The 25,735-nt window shown below is 49.7% G+C and overlaps 1 protein-coding gene and 2 long non-coding RNA genes across 4 annotated transcripts in view; 2 read left to right on the top strand and 1 right to left on the bottom strand.

Moving 5' to 3' along the window:
• The window catches only part of LOC141998857 (E3 ubiquitin-protein ligase TRIM21-like), a 302,786-nt gene that overhangs the window by 243,356 nt on the left and 33,695 nt on the right, over nt 1-25,735 (top strand). The gene's annotated exons all lie outside the window — the stretch shown is intronic.
• LOC141998771 (uncharacterized) overlaps nt 1-25,735 on the bottom strand; it is a 33,557-nt gene that overhangs the window by 3,817 nt on the left and 4,005 nt on the right. The window contains exons 1-2 of one of the 2 annotated variants that reach the window (XR_012641917.1): nt 2,080-2,250; nt 384-794 (exon numbers count right to left, since the gene is read on the bottom strand). This is a non-coding gene — a long non-coding RNA (uncharacterized LOC141998771). Of the gene's footprint in view, nt 1-383; nt 795-2,079; nt 2,251-25,735 lie in introns of those variants that run through there. The other variant, XR_012641918.1, reaches the window with a different exon arrangement.
• LOC141998773 (uncharacterized) lies at nt 16,087-19,459 on the top strand. Its single transcript, XR_012641920.1, has 3 exons — nt 16,087-16,201; nt 17,625-17,752; nt 19,083-19,459. It is a non-coding gene; the product is annotated as an uncharacterized LOC141998773 (long non-coding RNA).

Raw genomic sequence — 25,735 nt, 5'->3', positions numbered from 1 at the left:
GTCACCTCCCAAGAGTGGCGCCTCTGGCAGAGATAGTGGGGTGGGAAGGTTCACTCTCTCCTGGCGGGGCTGTTCTTTTCACTCCAATAACATTACAGGGGCCTTGGGGAGGGGCTCTCTCCCGGGCTCAGATACAGGAGGGGCAGCAGGCTCCAGGGAACAGGAGCTCTTCCTGTCCTGCCACTGTCTGTCTGTGACGCCTTGGCCTTGTCATTCCCTACCTCAGTGCCTCAGTTTCCATTCTCGCCAGCCTGTGCCTCTATCCCTGTGGTTTGGTGTCCGTATTGGCGACAGTCCCACCTCTGTACTGCACAGTCTAATAGCAGCTCCTCTCTCTTGCCAGCATCATGAAACCTGCCCTTGAGCCACACCTAGAGACCCACCTCTTGCGAGCTGCCCTTCACTCTGTCTTCACCCTGGGCACGGAGAAGGACACCACCCACATCCAGGTACCTCCTCCTCCTCCATCCTCCTCCTCTTCCAGAGTGGTCGTTGGTCCCTGCTCTCTTCATTCGCTGGAGCTCCAGATTTAGGGGTGGGGTAGCGGAGGTGGAACAAGCTGCAGGACTGGATCCTTCCCTCAAGCAGGGAAGAGATTACCTCTCCCTGGGGGATTTCTTTCTTTCTTTCTTTCTTTCTCTTTCTTTCTTCCATAAGCCGTGTTTTGCCCAGAAGCCCAGCTTCCATTCATAGCAACTTGGCTGTTTCATACTCTTCTGCGTACAAGGCCCTCTGCAGAGACCTGCTAAGATCATGGATCAAAGGTCCAGGTGTCATCAATTCTTGCAAATTGCCTGCAGTGGGATGAGAATGAGAGAGGCCAGGTTATGTGTTTGGGAGTCTCCCCAGTGCTTCCCAGAGACCCCTCTTCCCATCCTGTGGCAGGTGTAGGCCCAGGTTCCCTAACTCTGACCCATGCTTTGCAGGCTCTGCACAAAGTCATCCCAGAGGTCCTGGATGCCATGCTGGGTACCTGCTGCCAGAGTCCCCAGACACAGACAGGTTCCACTTCATCTTGGAGGTGAGCCCCATTTTACCGTAACTCTTTGGGGGACTGGTAAGGAGAGACTGGAAGATCCATTTTCTACTCTGTCCTCCTAGCTGTGTCAGGTCCTTCCTTCTTGAGGGACAGAGGAAGGAGCTGGGACTTCAAGCCAGAGCTCTGCCTGGTTCTGCTGAGCACTAACCACAGGGCTCCTGGCTGTCTTGGGGAGTGAGTGTCTGAAAACTCACCCTTCCCCTACCCCTCCAACACACACACACACACTATGAGATTCGGGAGATGGTTCTCAGAGAAGAGGCACACGCTCCTTCCCAGAGAAACAGGAGGATCCCAGGGAATCAGCCCTTCCCTCTGATCTGCTCTGAAATTCCTGGGGGGATTGTGCTCTCAGTCACTCCCTACATCTCCCCAAGGATTTTCGTAGGATGGAAGGGCGCAGGTTCAGTCTCCTTTCTGGTGAACTGTTCAGGAATCAGGAGTTCTGGGAGGATGGGACCAGCCCCGACCCCGAACATTGTCCCAATCTAGAGAGACGCTGACACGTTGTGACCTGCAGGGTACAAGCTGCGTCCTGGGGGAAAGAATCCCCTTCTAAAGCTCTGCCATCAAGGCCTCCGATATTTCCCCCTGCACAGAATGTCTCAGGCCCCTTGGGCTGGGGGCGTGGGGCTCATTTGCAAAGCAGGTGCACCTGGCCATTGAGTCTGACCTGCCTCCTTTCCCCACAGCATGTCAACTTCTGGATTGTGTCCAGGGTGTCCCAGGAGAGAGCCAGGGCCATCAGGAGCAGCACAGCCCTGCTGAGATACACAGTCACCCCCCCGAGTTTGACGTAAGTGACTTCCGACCTCAGGTTCCTGGCTCCAGCGGGCTGCAGGATCTGCTGCTGCTGGGGCTGTGACTTAGGAGTGTTCTTCATGGGGCTGACAGGAAAATGCTGATGAAGTCCCCTCTCCTCTCCCTTCCATTAGATCTCAGCCGAGTTCCCTTGGATGGGGCACCATGTGGCCCAGCTGGCTCTGTTTGTCAGCGACCCAGACAAGGACATCAGCCAGCAGGCCAGGGAGGGGACTTACCTGCTCTACCAACTGCTGCTCCAACAGAGGGGTAAGGAACCCATCTGGGACACGGAACCCAATAGGGGACTGAGAGTGACCATAGGTGGATAATGGGACCCCAGACAATTTCTCTCAGACTGAACTCGGCTGGAGGACAAGTCTCTCTCTGCTTCTCTTCTTCTCCACTCCACTGTGCAGCCACCAATGGGATTGGAAGGACACAGAAACTGCAACCAGAATGAGAAAAGTGTCTCTCTCTCTCTTCCAGGGCTGACCATACATGAGGCGGAAGATCTCTGGTGCTATGACTGGCACCAGGACAGCAGGCTCTTGGGCTACAAGAATACAGCCAGGGTGGGGAAGGTAAGGACACTGCACCAGGGCATGACACAGCTCAGGGAGTGTGGCTGGCTGGGTTGCCTGCAGTGGATGCCTCCTGGAGACAGGAAAAGAGCCCACTCCTTATTTCCAGCTCAGAGTTCCTCATCCAGCAACCAGTGGGACAGGCTGGTGCTAAAGGTCCCACATGGGAACCTCGCTAGTTGCCATGATTTGAGTGTCTTACATGGATGCATTGCTACGTGGCATAAGGAGAATCCCCGGGTGGGTGAGTTAATATAGTTAATATATGGCTCTGGGTGTCTCTCTGCTCCTTGTCCCCCTGGCTGATCCCCAAGTGTCTGAGAGGAGAGCACTGGGTCAGTCAGTCACGATTGCTTGATCAGACCCTTGTTTAATTCCCTGTACCCTGTAGAAGCAGAGAAAGGAGGTGGGCTTTGCCCAATTCCATTGCCAGTCAGAAAGCAGAATGCCCCAACCTGGGAACTGGGTAGGGGACATAGTGAGCTACAGAGCCAATATGCACATACACCCCCCTCACGTCTCCAGAGCCGGCCAGGGAATGGCAGAGTATCTGGACCTCAGGCACTGTTCCAAAGAAGCACATTGTCACTGACCCAAGTTGCAGCTCCTTGCTGCACAAGTAGAAAATCAAAGACACGCCCCCCCCACCCCCGTCTCACAACTGTAGTGAGAATATCCAAACCTTCGAACACACCATAACACAGTGCCCCCAGACTGGAGTCAAAGGTGAAATGGGTGATTTCCACAACATGACAGAGGAGGCCTTGGAATGGCTCCTTGATCGACAAGGGCATCTACAGAATGATGCTCCTCAGACGCCCCGTGAGAGAGACTGTGTGAGCTTGTCCCGCCTCCCACAAGCTGAATTGCTGCAGTGGAAGAAAAGTCTCCGAGGAGTGTCTCTGATGGGGACTGGGCCATGAGTCTCCTTGTCCTTGTCAGGCTGCAGGTTGGATTCCCCTTGAAGAAACCAAGAAGCTGCAGAGGCCATACCCAGCGACTAGAGAAAGCACTAAGTTGGGGGGAAGAGACCTTTGCTCTGTCAGCTCCAACACCCTCCCCACCCCACATGCACACTCCTCTAGCCACTGAGGTGCAGGAGATCTCTCAGCTGGAAGCAAGACAGGGTCCCCTATTACCTCTGTGCCCTGCACAGTAGAGTGGCCCTGCTCAGACACATTAGAGATCCATGTCCAGCCCATCCTGGCCCCTGCCATAAATTGCCCTCCCGAAACAGCCACTGGAGGCTTTGCTCCCTAAGCATCCGCGACCTTTTAATAAAGGGGCTTCCCTGAGCCCTGGGAGCCTGAAAGCCTCCTGGGGAATGAACTGCCTTGGCTGCAGCAGCTCTCTTACCCTCCCTTTGGGGCACTGGCCGGTGATGCCACTGTACCGCCAGGACTTGGAGGCTGGCTGTGGGGAATCTGCTCGAGCCTCGTGTCCTCTTGGTTCTAGGTCTTTGGAAAATTCTTCTCCGACAGGCAGAAAAGGTCCTTCCTGCAGACAGCAGTGCTGGCCATCCACGATCCCCTGCTGCGTGTCAGCCAGGCTGGGCTGGTGCTCATCTACTCCCTCCTGGGGGAAGTCCAGCAGCTGATGGGGGACACGGTAAGCAGCTGCAATAGACTCAGGAGCTTGGGGTGGGGCCCAGGGCCTCATTCCCATCCTATCGCCATTCGCTGGCCTGGTAGCAAGGAGCCTAGTGGGGACTTCTGGACTTCATGGACTTCTGTTCTTAGGATGTGGTGCTCTGCTATTACTCCTCAGAAGGGCAGGAAAGTCCCCTAAGTGCCCTCTGGGAACCTTTCCTGCCCCACAGAGCTGCACCCATTTCCCCATGGCCTTGTGTCCATGTCAGCCGAGCCACCATCTAGAGTTGCTCCCATCCCTGGCAGCCTGGGAGGCCAAGGACTGACTGGTGATGGCGACTGACCAGGCAGGGCTGAGGCACATGCGCGTGGGAAACTGGTCTTGCTGCTGGTAGGGCTGGACTTGCTGTAGAGAAAACGGGAGGATTCAGTCAGCAGGGGCTGCTGACCTGCCCCGTTCACCAGGGCTGCCATCCTGTGGCTTCAGCTTTTGTCACTGGGGTGACTTGGGGAAAGGTCTCAAGCTCTCCCCATGCCACTTCACTGCTGTCAGAATCCTTCCTGCCCCCCGCCACCCTTCTAGAGCCCCCTCCCTGCCCTACCTGGGTGGGGATGGAGGTAGGGGTGGAGGAGAGGGTTCTACGAACTTGAGCGGTGTCCCCAGGTGGGTTGGAGGTGGAACAGCTGTCAGGGGCACGGATGGGGAGGTGGCAGGAGCTCACCCGACAAGGAGGGGGTGCCACTGGAGGTCACTAGAGAGGACAACAAGCCTCCATCCTGGAGGTCAGGAGGGTGAATCCACCACTCAGACATGAGCAGCTGCTGGGTGGAAATGATGGTGCTGGTTCCAGGTGCCCTTAATCCTCCCTGATTCCTGGGGAGTGTCTCAGTCTCTGACATGTTCTCGTTCCCCTGCAGCACGAGGATGTCACAGCCAAGGTCAAGTGCCAGCTCCACATCATCCGGCACTTGCACCAGATGCCCGAGGCGCTGCAAGGGCTGTGGCTCATCTGATGCTCTTAGAGGTTCCCCTCCCATAGTCAGCAAGTCCCACTCCCTGCTGCAGGTACTGCTCTGGCTCATTGTAAATGGGGGGCTAGTGGAAGCGGAAATGGAGGCCCCTGGCACTCACAGAAACTCTCTCCCCTCTCTGTGGAGCTAGGTCCTTCCCTCGGCCCCCCAAATTCCTTCATCTGGGGCAGGAGCTGTTTCCCTCACACCCATACCCCTCCCCTCTTTCCTTGATCTCACCCCCATCCCATTCCCCTTGCTCTCAGGCAGAGATCTTCCTGCCCCATATGGCGCAGAAGGACCTTTGGGTCAGGACTACAGACTGTCTGTCCAGCTGAAGCTCAGGAAGCTCCACATTTGAGGAGGTGAGGATGGGACAGAGGCTCAGGGCTAGCTTCACCTCCTGCCCTTTATTCTTCCTTTGGCCCTTCTCTGGGCTCTCAGAGTCTGACAGGAATAGAAGCCTCCTCCCACCCTGTCTTCTAGGTCCTGGGGTGTGGGACAGCCTTCCAGATGGGTGCAATCAGAAGCTGAGTCACCTCAGGGAGCAGTGGGGACAGGTCACCTTGTCCGAGGAAACCAAGCAGTGCTAGTTCTCAAAGAGGCTGAGAGGGAAGACCCCGCTACCTCCTGGAGGTAAGAGCCATTGACTTCTTTGGGCATATGGGTTTCTTGCGGGGAGAAATGGGATCCCTGCAGCATAGCCTGGCTGGGAGCATTTCTGGGAGGAGGCTCCTGTCCCTCAGTCTCCAACTCCATCCTGCAGTCTCATTCACCTAACATCTCTGCTCTCCAGCTCCACTTCCTGCAGCAGGACAAACGAACCTTCAGCTCCTAGAGAACAGACTCTGACCTCCTTCTAATCAGCAATGGGGTTTCACCATCCCCTCAACAAACCTGTCAGCCGGGCTGGACCGGATTTGAAGGAGGAGGGTATTTAACAGGGTGGCTTGGCCTGTGGATGCCAAGCCTGGGGCTAGGCTAAATTGATAACCAAGTGAGCCCCACCTGAGAGGAAACAAGGGCAAACAGCAGCAAAAGTCCAGAAGCAGAGCGAGCTGTTCAGTAGACGGCCTTGGGCCAAACCCTGAAGTCCAGGATAGGACTGGGTTCTCTCACCATCTCTAAGGAAGGGGACGTAGAAGACCACAGATACCCAAGAAGGGCAGGCCGAGCTGAAATCAGGGTGAGGAAAAACTCCCCACAAGGGTGGAAGGCCTTGTTTCTGTTCAAGACATTTTTGGACTTTGTTTGCAAGGAGCACGACCCAGGAAGGAGTGGACTAAAGGACAGTCACCTGGTTGGAGGGCTGAGTTCCCAGCCAAGAAACTGCAAGAGTGAGTATCAGCGGGGTTGATAGCCCAGCCAGAAAGCGGTGACACGAGGCCTGGCCAGCATCTAGCAGTGAATGAACTCTGGTACACACCTGCTTCCATTCTGGAAACAGCCTGGTATTGGAGAGTGGGTGGGGACAGCACGGAAGTGGGAGGGGTTCCTGAGGCTGGGGTGGGGAGGAAGCTGTGGGGCTGGGAGGGGAAGGACGTGGCCCAGCTTGTGGGAGGGATCCTGCTGGCTGTGTCTGGAGCACTGTGTAGCCTCTTCTCTGGGAAGTTCCCATGGGTCAGTGGGGCCTGAATCTCTCCTGCTCCTTTGGTCGCTTTGGGCTTCACACGAGATGTCTGGTGAACTGCCCTTGGACTCTGGGCCCAGCACCACTCAGAAATTATTCGCTACCTTCAAAAAGACAGGGCACAGCTCAGCCTGTTAGGTAGGCTGGAGACTCACACTTCACTCGAACACACAACACTGAGGTGCTTTGGGAAGCACAGTAACAAAGAAGAGATTTAAGTGATACAAAGCAAGAGAAAGAGACAAATTTCAAACAGACAAACAAAACAAAACAAAACACACTTTGTAGTGACTAAAACTGAATCTTAACAAGTCACAATCTTTGCCTTTGCAGTTTCCAGACTGACATCTCAGCTTTCCTAACAGACCTTCTTTGATGTCCCTGTAGGGTAGAAAACTTATCTGTCGAATCCGCTGATTTGATTGCTTCGTCTTCTGGTTTCAGACCCTCTGTTCTCCTTCTGGGGTGCCTGGACCCTGATTGTAACATCTCTCTGGCCCAGCCTATTACACAGATGTGTGCTGCAGCCAGCCCAGCGCAGGGAGCAGTGGGGATAGATGATCTCATCCTGTCAGACCAAGAAACATGGGTCCCATTGAGGCTTAGATGGAAGATCCCAGACATCTCCTGGAGGTAAGAACTGTCCACTCTTCTGGGCACTTGGGGCTGTTGCAACAAAGAGGGGGCTCCTGTTACATAGCCTATTTGTCATCATGACTTTGTTTTTTTATTCTCAGAGGATGCGTCCGGGACTCTGGAGACTGTTTCGTGCAGAGGTTTGAGCGGGGAGAGATCACTCACTGTCATGACCCATAGGTCATTAACCCGGATCTGCAGGGTTCCTGGGAGCAGCCACACTCCAGCGGTTGTATCGTAGAGCTTGGCTGTAGACAATGGATCGTGTGGTGTGGTCTGGATGAAAGCTGGAGGCATGCAGGTAGGAATAGCGGTCAGTAGGTTTCCGGTATAGGGTGGTGTTTATGTGACCATCGCTTATTAGCACTGTCGTGTCCAGGAAGTGGATCTCTTGTGTGGACTGGTCCAGATTGAGGTTGATGGTGAGGTGGAAATTGTTGAAATCATGGTGGAATTCCTCAAGGGCTTCTTTTCCATGGGTCCAGGTGATGAAGATGTCATCAGTGTAGTGCAAGTAGAGTAGGGGCATCAGGGGACGAGAACTGAGTAAGCGTTGTTCTATGTCAGCCATAAAAATGTTGGCATACTGTGGGGCCATGCGGGTACCCATAACAGTGCCACTAATTTGAAGGTATACATTGTCCCCAAATGTGAAATAGTTATGGGTGAGGACAAAGTCACAAAGTTCAGCCACCAGGTTTGCCATGACATTATTGGGGATAGTGTTTCTGATGGTTTGTAGTCCATCTTTGTGTGGAATGTTGGTGTAGAGGGCTTCTACATCCATAGTGGCCAGGATGGTGTTTTCAGGAAGATCACCGATGGATTGTAGTTTCCTCAGGAAGTCAGTGGTGTCTCAAAAATAGCTGGGAGTGCTGGTAGCATAGGGCCTGAGGAGAGAGTCTACATAAGCAGACAATCCTGCTGTTTGGGTGCCAATGCCTGAGATGATGGGGCGTCCAGGATTTCCAGGTTTATGGATCTTGGGTAGAAGATAGAAGACCCCTGGTCAGGGTTCAAGGGGTGTGTCTGTGCAGATTTGTTCTTGTGCTTTTTCAGGGAGTTTCTTGAGCAGATGGTGTAGTTTCTTTTGGTAACCCTCAGTGGGATCAGAGGGTAATGGCTTGTAGAAAGTGGTGTTGGAGAGCTGCCAAGCAGCCTCTTGTTCATACTCCGACCTATTCATGATGACGACAGCACCTCCTTTGTCAGCCTTTCTGATTATGATGTTTGAGCTGTTTCTGAGGCTGTGGATGGCGTTGTGTTCTGCACGGCTGAGGTTATGGGGCAAGTGATGTTGCTTTTCCACAATTTCAGCCCGTGCACGTCGGCGGAAGCACTCTCTGTAAAAGTCCAGTCTGTTGTTTCGACCTTCAGGAGGAGTCCACCCAGAATCCTTCTTTTTGTAGTGTTGGTAGGAAGGTCTCTGTGGGTTAGTATGTTGTTCAGAGGTGTGTTGCAAATATTCCTTGAGTCGGAGACGTCGAACATAGGATTCTTGGTCACCACAGAACGGTATCGTGTTCGTGGGAGTGGAGGGGCAGAAGGAGAGGCCCCGAGATAGGACAGATTCTTCTGCTGGGCTAAGAGTATAGTTGGATAGATTAACAATATTGCTGGGTGGGTTAAGGGAACCACTGTTGTGGCCCCTTGTGGCATGTAGTAGTTTAGATCGTTTAGTGTCCTTTTTATTTTGTAGAGAAGCAAAGTGTGTGTTGTAAATGGTTTGCCTAGTTTCTGTAAAGCTCCCCAACACCACTTTCTACAAACTATTACCCTCTGATCCCACTGAGGGTTACCAAAAGTTGGTGCCTGTCTCACCCCCCGCAACCTGCAAGGTCTCGTGCCAGCAAAGGGAAGCTGCTCCCAGATCTGGAGCTGCATTCGCATGTCCTGGGGGCTGTCCTGCACCATGGTCACCGTGGGCAGGTAGGTCATCAACCTTCATCTCTGTCCCAGCTGCAGGATGGCCTCTGGTGCCTGCTCCCTCAGGCACCTGGAGATGCTGAAATAGGGCTGGGGTTGGCAGAGCAGGAGAACACCCCATGAGGTTAAGAAATGGCAGGGAGAGCCTTTTTCCTCCTTGGGAGATTACGGTGTCCCTCTGTGGGGACTCTTCCTGGCAGATGCTGTGCTTTCATTCCTGGACACTGCCAGGAGGCCCAGCTCCCAACCCTAGCAACTTGGCTGTTCCATCCCCTACTGTGTACCGAAACTGCCTTGAAAGGACTATCCAAGCCCCTCCCAGGCCTGCTCCCACTGCGGGTCTCTCCTGGCTGAGCACAGACTGTCCTTATATCGCCCAGCAGGCCTGGATCCTAGTTACATGCTGCTCCTTCTCATGTGACCCCTGCACTTATTCCCTTCCCTGGGGGATAGGCTCAGTTAATCTACTACCCCTTTCATGGCCATCTCACTCTGGGACAGCCTGATACTGGAAACCTGTGCTCTAACAGTAACTGTTTGCTAGGAAAGGTGCTGAAGACACAATGGAAGAGGAAATCCTTTGGACTGGATTGAAATTATTCCAAAGGAAAGTGAATGAGAGAAAATGTCCAGCATTATCCTCCTAGCGAAAGAAAAACATTAAGGTCAGAAAGGACCATTCTGTCCATCTTCTGTGTAACACAAGGCCTAGAATGGCACCGAGTGCTTCCTCCAGAAAACCTATGACATGGGACTGAGCCAGAGCACATCTTCTGGAAAGACATCTCCATGCATTCGAGCCAGCTGGTCAGAGAAAATCTTTCTTCTCCAGTGACGTGAAGTTAAAGGACACGGAGAAGAAGAAAACCTCTACTCAGGTTGTTACTGGAGCTGAAGCAGAGAGGCCAGGACAAACACGGCTAGGGCCCAGGACTGACTATCAGCAGATCTGCCATTTTCTATTCCTGGCTTTTTGACCATGAGCGAATCTCTTTGCTTCTGTGTGCCTCAGTTTCCACCACTATAAAATAAAGCTACTCAAGGTTCTGTTTTTTTCTCTCCTTTTTTTCAAAGTGGGACACTTAGATACGTTTGGGGCCTGTCTACGCTACCGGTCTAGAGTGTATTTGTAAGCTGATGACCCCCACATGTTGCTCAGAAGCTATGGATGACACAAGCTCCTAAGTTTGTTCTGTGCTTAGCCCCTAGGGCACAGCTGTGCTGGGCGGCCTTTTCTTGCTGTGCTGTGCGGAGCAGGTTCTGGGCACTAGGGATATGAAGAGGCTCTCAGGGACTAAATCTTGAAAATAAATATCAATGAACAGCAACCCAAATAAAAAATCACTGCTGCTAACATTGGTGGGTGATAAAATAGTAGCAGAGTGGTAATTAATGATGAGGACAGGGCAGTGACACAGAGCAATCGGATCCCTTGATAAGCTGGACCCATTCAAAGAAAACAAGTTGGAAAAGAACCAACTGAAGGGTCCTATAGCTAGCAACAAAGCATGCAGGCCACAGCTACAGAATGGGGAAGTGTATCCAGGAAAGCACTGAGCATGAAGAGGATTTAGGGGCCATGCTGGGCAAGCCATTCAACATGAGCTCCCCGGGTGATGCTGTGGTGAACAGGGCTAAAGCAGCCATGCACGCTGAAAAGAGCAGTGAAGAGCTATTTGGGCTGTGTAGATGAACCCAAAATGTCTCCAGAGTCTGGGTGTGAAAGTTCCCAGCGTGTCTGACCCAGGGCTGGTTAATGAGAGCAATGGGGGTGGCTGGTGCAGTCGTTAGATGGAGACATTTGAGCCCCTGGGGCTCTGAGACGGTCTCTGGGACCATTATCCGTTCTGGGAGACGCCCAGGTGTATCTGCAGAGGATCTGTGCCGCTGGAAGAGTCCATGGGACAAATCACTCCGGGCAAAGAGTTGAGGCTGGAGCCGAGTCTCCATTTTCAGCCTGATTTGTGGGGGTGAGATCGGGCCCAGGGGGATTTTTTCTACCCATTGCAAATTAAATAGCAGCTCTGGAGTGTTTCATAGCTGATGTCCTGAGTCTGGCCTGGCCGTACCTGTGTGTTTTTGGGGATGCTGAGAGTCACTCACCGCAAGTCACTGGGAATTGGGCTCCTAAGTTGCTCAGACAGTGGAGCTGGGTGAAATTTGGGTGCAAATAGTTTTTTTGCTGAAAAATTATATTTCGGGTCGACTGACACTATTTGCCGATTCATGCCGAGTTTCCTGACGAGTTTCAATAGACAGGAAAATCTGCTGCCGCTTCCCTTCCAGCCTGTAGCCCCATGGCCGGGCCCTCAGCGGGGAGCCCCCGGTTCCATCCCGCCATGGGATGTGGGACAGGAATTGGAATGGGAGTCTCCCCCCTACCAGGTGAGGGCTGGAACCGCTGGGCTCCGGGTGTCTGACATGGGGCTCCCTCAATCTCTCCTGCTGAAGACGCCCCCCTGTGTCTAAACACTGCCACGGCTGCCAGAGCGTGGGAGTGAGAATGACCCTGCAGCCCGGTGGGTCGGGTCCCCACCTGGGAGCCCAGAGTCCAGCTGCCTTGCTCCAGTGACCCTGTAATTATTGATCCATAACCCCAGTGAGAGAAGGGGTTACGGCCCCTGGCACAGCAGTGTCTCAGGCATGTGCGTGCCCCTGTGCAAACCCCAGTGCAGACACGCTGCGCGGGTGTGAACTGGGACTGGCCCCCGGTGCAGCTTCTCCCAGATGGAGGGAGCAAGATCCTGTCTGAGGATCGGAAACATGTGAGACGCAGAGACACGCCAGGATCTGCCAGACAATCCTGGGAGATTTGATTATCTGATTATTGCGTCTTTGTCCTGTGTGTGGGGACGGCACCGACTTGTTCTTAGTAACAAACCAACCACACATGGCCCCAGACCAACAGAGATTCCCTGGGGCCTGCCCCCCTTCACCCATGGCAAGTGCCCCTCCCTTAACTTTCCCTCACCCCTGTGCTCACCTGGCCCCTGCCTCTATCCTGCCCCCCTCCACCTCACGTCACCCCACCCCCTTCTTTCAACCCCTTTCTGCTCCCCTTGGCCCCTGCTCGTCCCCCCACTTTGTCTCCCTGGCACGTGCCCCTGCCCTCCACCCACCTCTGGCCCTCTAGAGCTCCCCCTCCCTTTGTCCCCCTGACCTCCTGGCATCTGCCCCTCTCCCCCAAACACCCTCTGCACCCATCACTTCACCCCCTTCTACAGCCTGCAGCCCTGCTGACAGGAAGTCTGGGACCCAGGCAGAACAGTCAATGGGCCTCCCTGCACCCACAAGCTGCGCCCGCGTGGACACTGTCCGCCTGACATCTGGGTGTCGCTGCGACTGCGCTGGCTGGTGCCCAGCGAGCTGCCGGCTGCGCTGCTGGCCGCACTCGTCTGGTACAGCCAAGACTTCCATATGCCCCCCTGGTAGGGTTGCCAACTGTCTAATCATGCAAACCCAAAGACCCTTGCCCCACCGGTTCCCTGAGGCCATGCCCCTGTTCCACCCCTTCTCCGAGGCCCCACTCCCGCTTACTCCATCCCTCCTCCATCTGTTGCTCGCTATCCCCCACCCTCACTCACTTTCACCGGGCTGGGGCAAGGCGTTGGGTGCAGGAGGAAGTGTGAGATGCAGGCTCTGGGAGGGAGTTTGGGGGCAGGGGGAGGTGTGGGGTGCAGGCTCTGGGAGGGAGTTTGGGTGTGGGAGAGGGTGCAGGCTCTGGGAGGAGGTTTGGGGTGCTGGACAGTATTCTTGTCAGCAAGTTAAAGAAGTATGGGCTGGATGAATGCACTATAAGGTGGGTAGAAAGCTGGCTAGATTGTCGGGCTCAACGGGTAGTGATAAATGGCTCCATGTCTAGTTGGCAGCCGGTGTCAAGTGGAGTGCCCCAGGGGTCGGTCCTGGGGCCGGTTTTGTTCAATATCTTCATAAATGATCTGGAGGATGGTGTGGATTGCACTCTCAGCAAATTTGCAGATGATACTAAACTGGGAGGAGTGGTAGATACGCTGGAGGGGAGGGATAGGATACAGAAGGACCTAGACAAATTGGAGGATTGGGCCAAAAGAAATCTGATGAGGTTCAATAAGGATAAGTGCAGGGTCCTGCACTTAGGATGGAAGAATCCAATGCACCGCTACAGACTAGGGACCGAATGGCTAGGCAGCAGTTCTGCGGAAAAGGACCTAGGGGTGACAGTGGACGAGAAGCTGGATATGAGTCAACAGTGTGCCCTTATTGCCAAGAAGGCCAATGGCATTTTGGGATGTATAAGTAGGGGCATAGCCAGCAGATCGAGGGACGTGATCGTTCCCCTCTATTCGACACTGGTGAGGCCTCATCTGGAGTACTGTGTCCAGTTTTGGGCCCCACACTACAAGAAGGATGTGGATAAATTGGAGAGAGTCCAGCGAAGGGCAACAAAAATTATTAGGGGTCTAGAGCACATGACTTATGAGGAGAGGCTGAGGGAGCTGGGATTGTTTAGTCTGCAGAAGAGAAGAATGAGGGGGGATTTGATAGCTGCTTTCAACTACCTGAATGGGGGTTCCAAAGAGGATGGCTCTAGACTGTTCTCAATGGTAGCAGATGACAGAACGAGGAGTAATGGTCTCAAGTTGCAGTGGGGGCGGTTTAGGTTGGATATTAGGAAAAACTTTTTCACTAAGAGGGTGGTGAAACACTGGAATGCGTTACCTAGGGAGGTGGTAGAATCTCCTTCCTTAGAGGTTTTTAAGGTCAGGCTTGACAAAGCCCTGGCTGGGATGATTTAACTGGGAATTGGTCCTGCTTCGAGCAGGGGGTTGGACTAGATGACCTTCTGGGGTCCCTTCCAACCCTGATATTGTATGATTCTATGATTCTATGATTCACCCTGGACTACGTCAATGACGGCTACCAGTCATACTGCACTGTCTGCTGCCAAAAGGCAATAAACTGCTGCTGTGTAGCAATGCCGTACCATGTCTGCCAGCACCCAGGAGACATACGGTGACAGTGAGCTGAGCGGGCTCCATGCTTGCCGTGGTATGGCGTCTGCACAGGTAACTCAAGAAAAAAGGCGCAAAACGATTGTCTGCCCTTGCTTTCACGGAAGGAGGGAGGGAAGGGGGGCCTGATGATATGTACCCAGAACCACCCACAACAATGTTTCAGCCCCATCAGGCACTGGGATTTCTACCCAGAATTCAAATGGGCAGCGGAGACTGCGGGAACTGTGGGATAGCTACCCACAGTGCAACACTCCGGAAGTCGACAATTGCCTCGGTACTGTGGACACACTCCGCCGACTACATGCACTTAGAGCATTTGTATGGGGACACACACAATCGCCTGTATAAAAACGCTTTCTACAAAACCAACTTCTATAGATTCGACCTAATTTCATAGTGTAGACATACCCTTAGGGTATGTCTACACTGGCAATTGAATGACAAAACTTTTGTCTTTCAGAAGTGTTCTGCCCCCCCCCCGCATCTCCCCAAAAGACAAAATTTTGCCACGACAAGTGCCAGTGTGAACAGCGCGTTGTCAGCAGGAGCACTCTTCTGCCGACAATGCAAACACCACTTGTTGGGGGTGAAAGTTTTTTGTCGGCAGGAGAGCTGACAAATAGTGGGTACACTACATGACTTTTAGTGACACGGCTGTAATGACACAGCCATGTTGATAAAAGCTGTTTAGTGTAGACATAGCCTCAGATTACATCTAAAAATACCACATCAGAGTAAAAGCTGCACTATGGGCCCTGTCCTGCAGTGCAGATTCTGGCAAAACTCCCACCATCCTAAATGAGAGTTTTGCCCCAGGGAGAACTAAGTATCAGGCCGTAACTTGTATTTAATTGCACAGAAGGCAGTAAATGCAGAGTTCCACAGCCATCATCATCCCATGAATGTTCATGGTGGGTTTTTTTTATTTCACAGTCACACAAAGGGCCTGATCCTGCCATTCTCGCATAACCAGGTTGATGAGAGTTTTGGCAGTGCTAGCAATAAAGGATCAGGCTCAAAACATGTAGAAACAAACTCTTAGCTAAGAGTATCTTAACTTTTAGAAAAAAGGTTCAAATTTGTATGTGTTATCATCTACCAAATAACTTTGTTAGTACAGAATGAGTAGTTCATCACTATAATAATAATGTCTAAATGTTTAAATGCATTTTTCAAGCAGTATTCATCTGAGATCTCATCGTGCTGCCCTGCTGATAAGCTTATGGTATGCCCAGTATCACATGATTTTTGTGTTCACAGCATACCCACAGAGAGTTGGAAACAAAACATAAATACTCTTCCTGGATGGCTTTAACATTGCTTTATTCATAAGAATCCAGAACTCTAAGACACAACAGCCAAGTACAGAGAGTGAGAAAGCAGGCTGCTCTCCTAGGCAGAGAGGCAGAACATGGCCTACCTCGCTGTAGGCTGGGTCTTTGCAGATTGACTGCTGAGGACCCAGATTGCATGGTCCTGACATAGCCCCCTAGCCTGGAAGCAGCACCAGAAAAACCCTCAGTATTCAAAGTGACAGTTTGTGATTTCTACACAGTTTTCAATAATAACCACAATAATCACATAGCAAGGACCCTATAGCAAGCATCACTCCAAGGCCCAGGAGGAATTTTTACTCTAAATTTCCATGCCCCTCCCTACCCCCAACACACCCCCTCCCATTAATTAACCATGCTCAGTAAGAAGACTAAAGCCTGGACTTTCTTTGGCTTAATAATAAAGCACAAAGGATCAACATCTCCCTGTGTATTTCCCTGTGAGATTCTTTTAACTAGGAACAGTGTCACCTTTGTCAAAGTATCCTGCCTTCATTCTGCATGTGTTTGCTCCCAAGTCAATGACACTTTCTCTTGCAGAGCTGTTTTTCCCAAGGGTCAATCCCTCAGAAGTGACTCTCTGGGTGATCCTGGCTCTCCTGGCTGTTCTCATGGCCCTGGCCGGTTACTGCTTCTGGAGTCGACACAGAGCAATAGGTGAAGTAACGAGAGAGGGGAATTTGGGGTGGGGGGAGAGATAAAAATGAAAAACAAAAGATACAGGGATTAAGGGGCTTTGATTCCATGTTCAGAAGAGTTTCAGGCAATGGATGGTGGGAGAAGCGTGTTGTGCCTGTAGAACTGTCAGCTACACATTCTGTCAGCATTCTGGTTTAGGTAGCAGGGTGTTGTGTGATTTCAGGCTGTCGGGGAAAGAAAGGGGACAAAATGCCCCTTTTCCATGAGTGTGGCTCCTTGCGTTCAGAGTAGTGGGGCCTAGTAGCCGGAGATCGGGGAGCTGCCCTTGCTCTCAGGGCAGAGTAGCCCCATGGCCAGAGTCTATGGTGCTGCCCTTGCCCTTGGGGCAGCGAGGCCCTGTGGCCAGAGTCAGTATGGCTGCCCCTGTCCTCAGTGGCGAGAATCAATCAATCTGAGGCTGTAGCGCCTCGCGGCTCTAGCTTCTGGTAGCAGTGCCCAATCGTCACTATCTCTGGCAGTAGCACCCAATCCCTTGGGCACCCGCTGCACCCAGGGGGAGTACGGGGACCTGGGTCCACCGTACTCCACTGGGTCCCAGCCCAGGGCCCTGTAAAACCAGTAGCCCTGGGTTCAGGTTCCAATCTCAAAAAATGCTCTTCCTGGGCTGCTTCCTAGTATGATTTCAGCTCCGGCATTTTCCTCTGCCATCAGTGGCCGCCTGTCTCCCTCTGTGTGCATGGTCGACCGAGGTCCCACAGTGGACTCGGCATGTTTGGCCTCCACAGTCTGCAGCTCTAGCAGCTTCCTGGCAGGAGCTCATAGCGTGTGCGTACGCTCTCTTCCTCCATCAGCCCAGACTGGGCTGAACTGCTCCCTTGTATATACAGTATCTGTAAGGTCTGAGGCCTTTTTCTGCAGCCATACTAAGAGAGCAGCAGCCATGAGCCAAGAAGAAGAAAGTCCCATCCTCACATTCCACCTAAATTACATTAAGATTGTGTAATATCAGGCTGTTAAGAAGAAGATCCTGTCCTAATAGCACCCACCATGACTAGATAAAGAAAACAGATATTAAAATGTGTAAAAAACCCTTTGTTTGATAGCATTCTGTCTGGCAAGGAATCACTTATCAACCTGGGTGTGAAACTTCTACTTCTTTATTGTTTTGCTTTTATGATCCCCACTTCTCTATTGTTTATCTGTGTGGTTTCTATCTCGTTCTTTGTTTCTGTCTGTTACATAACTAATTTTACAAGGTTAAAATCATCTAAGGTGGTGGGGTATAATTGGTTAAATAATTGTTTTACAATATATTAGGATTGGTCAAAGAATTATTTTGTAATACTTTAGTAAAATGATTGGTTACAGTATAGCTAAGCAGGACTCACATTTCACTATATAAACTGGGGTTCAAAAGCAAGTTCTTTGGAACCAATTCCAGGACCCAGCCCAAGATCAGAGCTGCTAGAACTCAACACCCTGCAAATCACATCGTACAGAATGCCGGAGTCCCCAGTGACCGTATCTTGACTGGCCATCAGGAAAACTTCATCTGCCTTATTGGGAATGGTGAGCATTGTATGCTTAGTGTGTGCATTCTGTTTTGGTATTTGTTCATAAGAGAGGTAAGGATATTACTGTGTAAAGTGCTTTCACTGGTAAAAGACCCCGCAAAGCTGCAGAGTGTGAGGTTACGCCCTGAGACAACAGAAGGGTATGAGTGGGTGCCTAAATTAACAGGGTTGTGCCTTGAGCCCTAGGAACAGGGTAAGGGTGGGTGCCCCTAGAGTGTGTAGGTAATGTGGGCAGGAATGTAATGACGGGAAGGAGGGGAGCCAGTGAATGCAATGGGGCTAAAGAGCAATGGGAAAGTCCCAGCATTTACTGCCCTGGGGGAGTCTCTGCCCATGGAGAGGAGTGAAATGGCCACAGGGGGCAGCGCGGGGGCAGGAGTCAGACTCAGCCGTATGGAGGGAGATGATCTAAGCACGATGGAGGGAAGCCTGGGAGCAGGGATTTTCCTACACCCAAGGTTGGATTAAGACATAAAATAACTAAGCTACAGCTTAGGGCCTCGCAATATGAGGGGTCTCTAAAAAAGAAAAAACTGACTCCATTTCAAATTTTATCAAAATCGATTAATAATTAAAGCATATATGGGGAAAAGAAGATTCTCTCTAACTATAGACAGTTTTGTTCAAATATGACCAAAATGTACACATCTGGCTACACAAATACCCTTACCCTACCCTTATCCTTCATTAATTGTTCATTATTGACAGGCGGGAAGCCAGGGCTGAGAAAAAAAAACAATAATTGCACTTGTAAAATTAGTATTTCTACGAGTAAGTCTGCTATCAGTCTCCTAAGGCATCATTTTGTTGGCCAGCTGCTACTGGTAAAATTCTGACCGTGTCTTCATAACTTATTTAAATAAATAAATAATCCCACTGCCTACAAAATCAGGAAAAATGTGAGGTTGGAGACATCAGTGGTGTGAAGCAATCCTGCCACACTCATACTCATACGGGACTCGTCCTAGTGTAGTAGTAGGCTTTTTGTATAATTTAATATGAAGAATAAAAAATAATAAGATAATAATATAGCATGTATTAAATGTATTGATTGGCCTGATGTGCCATTGGTAGAGATGCATCAGCAGGATCTCTTTGTGTCCGGACTGATTTCAAGGCAGTAACAGACCTTTGAGGGTCACCACTTTGTTGTAGGTTTAGCATTTTAAAATAAGTAAAAGAATGCAATGATTGTTTTTCTTTTGCATTGCAACTTAATGTTCCTGTTCAAAATATTCTGTGTAAATTAATTCTGTTTTGTGTGTGAATGAGAAATGTGTGTTAAAAAATAAGTGTAAAGGCCATCACTAAACCAAATGTTCTAGGAAGGAACCGGAGACATATGCAAGGGTGCCAGGAGGCTGCAACACACCCCTATTGAAATGTCAAAGGAGGACAGATTGACGACTCTAAAAAGAAGACAGGAACCTATCAATGGGAACAAAATAGCTGTAATCAAAACCAGTATGGGATAACTCCCTAAAAGACTTAATGAAAGAACAAGATAAAGAATGAGAAGAACAATTTAAAAAACAAGCACTCGTCAAACAACAATTGATTACAGCATAACGGTGCAAAACTCATTGGTCCAAATGAAGGAAAATCACTATAGAAACAGGGTGCCTTGCCATGAAACTTTGGGTTCATCCTGCCAAGACTTCCCTGGAGCATTGTGTCATGACCGAAAGAACCGGGCTCCTACCTACCCGTGATCAACCTAGCTGGTAACTATAACATCGACTGGCGGGACAGTGTGTGTGTGTGTGGGGGGGGGGGGGGGGGTGATTAAATGCATATGCTAATTGTTGTATCTTGAATAAACATGGCGTATTGCCTTTTTCCCTCAAAAAGAACCAGTGTGCTTTTTATCAGCATAACAGTTTTGGTGGAGAATTGCAAAAGGGGGAAGACATGCACTGTGATTGTTGAAAATACTGTTAAATATTGCTAAAAGGTATACCATACGTATACAGTGATCAATCATTCAGGTGTGCACACGCCCAGTCTTAGAAGTGCCGGACAATAGGGGAGGGATTAGAGTCCTCGCTCCGACCCGTCTGTCGGGGAAAACTATATAGATAAAATATATACAAACTATCTAGGTAAATACACCCCCCATCCTAGAGGTGCCAGGCCATAAGGGGGAGAATTAGAGTCCTTGCTCCTACTCATCTATCAGGGAAAAATTGCATAGGTGAATATACCCTCGGTCGTAGCAGGATTGAGCCCAAAAGTAAGGGCCTTAGCATTTCCCCCTCCTGCTCTGTCAGGCAGAGTTTTTAGTGGGTATGGACTTTTGTGTTTTGTAAGTCCCAGCACGAGCGTGGGCACAGAAAAGTTATAAAGGTAAAAAATAAATAAATAAAAAATATATTTAGGTGAAAGGAGTCCCCTAAGGACAAAGCTCAAAAAGAGCAGAAAAAATTGCCATTCATACAGGAAATGACTCCTTTTAAGACAATTTTGCAAAAGTTTGGGCACAGCCCATGGACTGAACAAGCATTAGCCGATGTCCATACTATAGCTGATTTGGAAGATAAATTGGCAAAATATCTGTTGGTCTCCAGGCCATCAACCCCGATAAAAAGAGACTCGGCTGCAATCTGGCTATTGTGGGAAGCATGCAATGATGCGTTCCTTCGCTTGGCTAGCTGCCAGGAGGAGAACGCCGCACTGCATAAAAAACTCAGTGTATCTGAACAAGAAACTAATAAATGGAAAATACTGGCCACTGGGGTCCAAAGCCAGTTAGAGATTCTCAAAAATAAAAAAAGGGAATTATCTAAACAAATAAAAAAAAACAAAAAGAAAATCTGGTTTTACAGGAAATGCTAAAAAAAATTAACGTTAGAACAAGGTAGAGCCCCTGCCAATAACAACTGCTGTGAATCTATTATTAACTACCTCAAAAGGAAAGTGTGGGCCCCTTACTGAATGAGGGAGGCAACCTAGTGACAGAGGATGTGGAAAAAGCTAATGTACTCAATGCTTTTTTTGCCTCTGTCTTCACGAACAAGGTCAGCTCCCAGACTACTGCACTGGGCAGCACAGCATGGGGAGGAGGTGACCAGCCCTCTGTGGAGAAAGAAGTGGTTCGGGACTATTTAGAAAAGCTGGACGAGCACAAGTCCATGGGGCCGGATGCGCTGCATCCGAGAGTGCTAAAGGAGTTGGCGAATGTGATTGCAGAGCCATTGGCCATTATCTTTGAAAACTCATGGAGATCGGGGGAAGTCCCGGACGACTGGAAAAAGGCTAATGTAGTGCCCATCTTTAAAAAAGGGAAGAAGAAGGATCCTGGGAACTACAGGCCAGTCAGCCTCACCTCAGTCCCTGGAAAAATCATGGAGCAGGTCCTCAAGGAATCAATTCTGAAGCACTTCGAGGAGAGGAAAGTGATCAGGAACAGTCAGCATGGATTCACCAAGGGCAAGTCATGCCTGACTAATCTAATTGCCTTCTGTGACGAGATAACTGGTTCTGTGGATGAAGGGAAAGCAGTGGACGTGTTGTTCCTTGACTTTAGCAAAGCTTTTGACACTGTCTCCCACAGTATTCTTGCCAGCAAGTTAAAGAAGTATGGGCTGGATGAATGGACTATAAAGTGGATAGAAAGCTGGCTAGATTGTCGGGCTCAACGGGTAGTGGTCAATGGCTCCATGTCTAGTTGGCAGCCGGTATCAAGTGGAGTGCCCCAAGGGTTGGTCCTGGGGCCGGTTTAGTTCAATATCTTCATAAATGATCTGGAGGATGGTGTGGATTGCACCCTCAGCAAGTTTGCAGATGACACTAAACTGGGAGGAGAGGTAGATACGCTGGAGGGTAGGGATAGGATACAGAGGGACCTAGACAAATTGGAGGACTGGGCCAAAAGAAATCTGATGAGGTTCAACAAGGACAAGTGCAGAGTCCTGCACTTAGGACGGAAGAATCCCATGCACCGCTACAGACTAGGGAACGAATGGCTCAGCAGCAGTTCTGCAGAAAAGGACCTAGGGGTGACAGTGGACGAGAAGCTGGATATGAGTCAACAGTGTGCCCTTGTTGCCAAGAAGGCCAATGGCATTTTGGGATGTATAAGTAGGGGCATTGCCAGCAGATCGAGGGACGTGATCGTCCCCCTCTATTCGACACTGGTGAGGCCTCATCTGGAGTACTGTGTCCAGTTTTGGGCCCCACACTACAAGAAGGATGTGGAAAAATTGGAAAGAGTCCAGCGGAGGGCAACAAAAATGATTGGGGGACTGGAACACATGAGTTATGAGGAGAGGCTGAGGGAACTGGGGATGTTTAGTCTATGGAAGAGAAGAATGAGGAGGGATTTGATAGCTGCTTTCAACTACCTGAAAGGGGGTTCCAAAGAGGATGGCTCTCGACTGTTCTCAGTGGTAGCAGATGACAGAACAAGGAGTAATGGCCTCAAGTTGCAGTGGGGGAGATTTAGGTTGGATATTAGGAAAAACTTTTTCACTAGGAGGGTGGTGAAACACTGGAATGCGTTACCTAGGGAGGTGGTAGAATCTCCTTCCTTAGAAGTTTTTAAGGTCAGGCTTGACAAAGCCCTGGCTGGGATGATTTAATTGGGGATCAGCCCTGCTTTGAGCAGGGGGTTGGACTAGATGACCTCCTGAGGTCCCTTCCAACCCTGATATTCTATGATTCTATGAAAACAAAATTGGGGTTTGCTACACATCAAGTAGCGGCTGTGACGGCAGGAGAATGGGGCCAAGCCCAAGATAATGAGGTACCCGAATGGGAGGCAGAATGGGACCCTAGTGAAGCTTAGAATGGAGACATATGGAATGAGCCCCAGGGATTGGAACCTAACCCAAACCCTATCGCAGCCATACGACAATCTACAGTCACAACACCTGCAGAGGGAGGGGGAAGTACAACTGTCACCACAGTCCCTATGTCAGCCGCTGACTTAAAAGCCATGGCTGATAGTTTGAGACCCCTAAAAAAGGACAATTTCTCCAGATGGTGTTCTAATGTGTTTTTGCTCGCAATAAGGGAAGAGCTGAATGCCATTGAAGCTTAATGGGCGTCTGTGCGGCTTCAGAGATTCGGCAGGTCCTAGATAGAATTAGAGTTAACAAGAACAATAGCATATTGACTCTATTGGGACTTTTTGGAGAGCAAATAGGCAGACGCAATTTTATAGCACAAGCCGTAGCCACAACCCAAGAGCCCAATGAATGTTATGCTGATAAAAATACACAGGATATTTTCAGGGGACAAGCCAATATGCCATGTTTATTATGAGAACATAATTTGATTTATAACCGATAGCTAATACCTAATACCTACATACACATACACACAAACAAACATCAAATGTTCTGTAGCTGCTGTATAGTTACCAGTCCTGAACATAGCTTGAGTCCGTAGATTGGGTTTGCAGCTTGAGTTCGCAGCTCGTGGCAGCTAACTGGCCAGGAAAGCCGGGCACAAGGAAGAGCCGGGTCTTTGTCGGGCACGCACCGATGCCCTTCGATGTGGCAGCAGAACGTTACCCAGTCTTCCATCTCACCCATTCTTTTTATAGGCTTTAGTTTGAACAAGAGTCTATGGGTCTTGCTGTGTCACGCTGCCTCTGGGTACTTTGTGATTGATCACCCATCAGTTGCAGACATGACTTTCAGCCTCGGACCTGACTTTGATCTTGTTTCAATTGCACCTTTGTTCTTTTCTTTTAGGTGGACTCTTCTCACTTTGTGAGGGCTGTTGTCTGCATCTTCAGTCATTGGTGTTTGCACTTCACTTTATCAGGACAGGCTGGGGCTGGATTCCATCAGCCATGCATACCTCATTCACACATCTGAACTAAGTTAATAAGGTTACAGCAGGGTTTTGCAAAATGGAGTAAGCATTTCAAAATGGAGTTTTATAGTTACAATATGGAGTCTTATCAAAACAAGTGTAATGAACAATTTACAATGTTGGGAGGTGTCATAACAATAAGGGTAGCCTAAAATTCCTCCTTACCTGTAAAGGGTTAAGAAGCTCAAATAACCTGGTTGGCACCTGACCAAAGGAACCAATGGGGACAAAAGATACTTTCAAATCTGCGGGGGGGGAGAGGCTTTGTTTTGGGTTCTTTGTTTCTGTGTTCGTTCGCTCTTGGGACTAAGAGGGACCGGACATCAATCCATGTCCTCCAAACCATTCTGAACCAGTCTCTCATATTACAGAAATTGTAAGTAGAGCCAGGCAAGGCGTATTAGTTTATCTTTGTTTTCTCAACCTGTGCATTTTCCCTTTGCTGGAGGGAGGTTTATCCCTGTTTTGTTGTAACTTTGAAACTAAGGCTTGAGGGGGTTCCTCTGTGTTTTGTGCATCTTTTGTTACCCTGTAAAGTTATCTTCCAACCTGATTTTACAGAGGGGATTTTTACCTTTTCTTTTTTTTTAAATAAAATTCTTCTTTTAAGAACTGACTGATTTTTTTTCAGTGTCCAAAGATCCAGGGATTTGGGTCTCTGTTCACTTTGTACCAATTGGTTAGGATATTATTCTCAAGCCTCCCCAGGAAAGGGGGTGTAAGGGCTTGGGGGGATATTTTGGAGGAACAGGAACTCCAAGTGGTCCTTTCCCTGATTCTTTGTCTAAATCACATGGTGGTGGCAGCATACTGTTCAAGGACAAGGTGGAATTTGTGCCTTGGGAAAGTTTTTAACCTAAGCTGGTAAAAATAAGCTTAGGGGGTCTTGCATGCGGGTCCCCACATCATACCCCAGAGTTCAGAGTGGGGAAGGAACCCTGACAGGAGGCAAACAGTAACCAGGAGTTACAATGTTAAAACATCAGAAGGGTAGCCATGTTAGTCTGGATCTGTAAAAGCAGCAAAGAGTCCTGTGGCACCTTATAGACTAACAGACGTATTGGAGCATAAGCTTTCATGGGTGAATACCCACTTTGTCGGATGCATGTAGTGGAAATTTCCAGAGGCTGTTTTTGGGTTAAAACAGTGACCCAAACAACAAGGATCAGTGATCCAAGCAGCAATTGAATTGAAACTGCAAGAGCTGCCGGCCAAACAGCTGCGGCTCTAACAAGCGGACACTAATTGAACTGAACAGCTGCGGACTTAATGAGCAGCTTTATTGCCATTTAGCTGGTTATTGCCATAGCCGGTTTTATGAATGAACGCTGTTTCATTCATAAAACTTTACTCATGAAGTTCTGTTCGTTCATTTGATACAAAATAAAGTCATATTAATAAAGTCTTAATAATAATCGTAATTAAATAGAAACAATTTCATTCTTCAGCTCTTCATGAACACCCTGAGAATTATCTAACCCGATGGGGTCTGATACAGATAATGGCTGGCTTAACACCGTTGGGCAACGCCACAGTGCTGGATACAGTGGCATTCAGTGTATAATCCTTAAGAGACTGTGCTGCTTCCCGAACCCCCTACTACTCCGGAACTAAGAGGCTTGGTTCAACAAATAACTACCCATTCTGGACCACAGCCCACTATACAAAAAAGAAAGAGCTGCCTATGTAGCTGCATTAGAACCGGCAGTTACATACACCAATAAAAGCGGCACAAAGGGAATCACAGGGTCCCGAGGAGGATATACTAGAGGCCGCTCCCGTGGACGGGGAAACCAGGGACAACAAGGAGATTGGTTATACCCAGACCTCTGACAATATCAGACAGCCTCCTCCCAGCAATCGAAGGAGGGAGGTGGGCACACAGAAAATGAAGTTTGCCGGATAGCCTGGTGAACACTAATGCAGCATGGGGCAAACCAAGAACAGTGGAACTACACTAGAACTAGTCAGGGAAGCCTTTTTTTTTTTTTTTATAGTGGGCCAAAAGAGGTGGCTAGCATAACTGGCAAAGGTGGGCTGTATGGCACCATAGTAAATGCTGAAAAATGTTTCACGACCATTTTATTAGATTTAACTCATGTTTTTAAATCATCACACAAATTAAAGTTGGCTATACAAGCCTACTATGAAGCAC

The sequence above is a fragment of the Natator depressus genome, chromosome 14, assembly GCF_965152275.1.
Source record: "Natator depressus isolate rNatDep1 chromosome 14, rNatDep2.hap1, whole genome shotgun sequence".
Classification (NCBI taxonomy): domain Eukaryota; kingdom Metazoa; phylum Chordata; order Testudines; family Cheloniidae; genus Natator; species Natator depressus.
Note: the sequence above shows the minus strand (reverse complement) of the source record. Positions and strands in the feature narration are given on the sequence as shown.